This window comes from Kryptolebias marmoratus, linkage group LG19 (genome assembly GCF_001649575.2).
Source record: "Kryptolebias marmoratus isolate JLee-2015 linkage group LG19, ASM164957v2, whole genome shotgun sequence".
NCBI classification, from domain to species: domain Eukaryota; kingdom Metazoa; phylum Chordata; class Actinopteri; order Cyprinodontiformes; family Rivulidae; genus Kryptolebias; species Kryptolebias marmoratus.
The window spans coordinates 2,235,210-2,237,231 of NC_051448.1; positions in this window are offsets into that span (position 1 = coordinate 2,235,210).

Here is a 2,022-nt window from a genome sequence, read left to right on the forward strand (position 1 = left end):
TCATCAAAATTAAACGAAATAAACATTTGAAATATATGAGTTTGTATGTAATGTATGAATATAATATACAAGTTTCACTTTTTAAATGGAATTACTGAAATCAATCTACTTTTTCATGATATTCTAATTTTATGACCAGCACCTGTATTGACTGTAAAACTCTGTAAATTAAAGACAATCCTCTTCAAACACTTACAGACTCCTCAAATGATTTTCCTTGTAGACTTTTCTCCTTTAAACTGATTCTCAGGAACTGAAAGCTCCTGATGGCCAACCTGAGCACAAGGTGCAGTTCTGCATCCTGACCACTAGATGGAGCTGACCGACCAGGTAAAACGTGAAAAATCTAAATACAGTTTATACTAAATGCAGTTCTATGACATTTATTCCCCAGGAAAGCGATAACACTGGTGCATATTTAAGTAGAAGTTATTTTCTGATTTATCACACTTCATTAAATATTTCTTATTACTCGTGTTTCTGTCTTCACTTTTTCCAGCATCCAAACTGAATGTACAAAGTAAAGGTTTCCAGTGACGTGCTTATTCAATTGGCTGGTTAGTTCTTCTCACACATACACACACACACGTAAGGTATGTAAAGATAAGAAAAAACGTTACACTTACAGCAGCGACTTTTCCTTTACCTTAGCATTGTGGATACGACGCTGAAGTTGGCATTAACTTCTAGCGTCAAATAGCTAAAGGGCGATTCCACCTAATTTTTCACTACCATCCGAGTCTTTAATTGATTCCAATTTAAAAACTACTGCACCTAGACACTTCAAACCTGGACTGGATTATTCTCCTCTTCCAGATACATGATTAAAACCATGATTGGGATGTGTGAAACCTTTTTCTGATTTGTGAAAACTCATTAAAGTTTCCAGCAATTTTGTTATTGCATTCATTTTATCTCCAATACCTTCCATAACGGAAGCTTCAAGTGGGTGAATAATTCAAACAACTGAATGTTTTCTTTATTATGATATTGCCTATTTAAAAATTGATATTCAACTCCAACAGTAGTATTACATAAGTACTCATTTTGTTTTGCATATGTTTTATCTCCCAGTTGTTCGTTGTAGCTGGCTGCACAAACTGAGCCAGCTTCTATGGAAAGTCGCTTCCTATGTTAAAGGAACTTTTTGCATTCTTTTTTGCTCCGTGCTTGCATGTTTGCTATAACGGTTTACTATAAGTTTAAGACAATTGCAAAATATGTTAATTGTGGATCAATTCTGAACAAAAATGTAATGTGGCATGCCAAATAGAGGTTTAATGATAATCTCAACTTTTAATGGAATTACATGTGTTAGTGTACATATCTACATAGATATCTACATAGATATGGAATTACTCAGTAATTACATATTTCAATAAAGAAGTGTTTTCAAATACAAACAAATGTATATTCATGAAACATAAAGATTGTAACACTTACAAAATCACAAAAACAGTAAAAAATAATCTTCAATTTTTACTTAAATTCGAATAGCACTTTTAGCACACCTATTTACAACAAATGTCTTTGAGTCAGTTGATAGAACTAAATTCAAATCAGTTCATTCATACCTTACAAATGATTTAAAAAAGGTTCTTTGTAAGGAAATACAACAAATTGCATGGAGTGGATTTATAGCATTGATTCCTGCTAGACCAGCAGGTTATGACTGGAATACATGGCATGCATTTTGGGACATTAAAACACTGTTAAAAGTAATATTCAGACAGTGGTAGAGTATGTGGACCATATGAGAGGTCTACAACCTTTTCATTCTACATACACTTCAGTTTAACCTGTACTTCATGTATATTGATTTTAAAAAGAGACCATTAGCCAAAATACAACATTCCTCAAAAGAAATATGTTGTTCAAAAGTCCACTGGTCAGAACCAAAATAGGTAGAAATAGGTGAAGAAAAGCAGGATATGAAATAATAAAACATGTTAGCGTAACGAGAAAGGAAAGGTTTGTAATTGTCACAGTCTGCTTGGGTGTGGGTTTTGTTTTGTACACTTA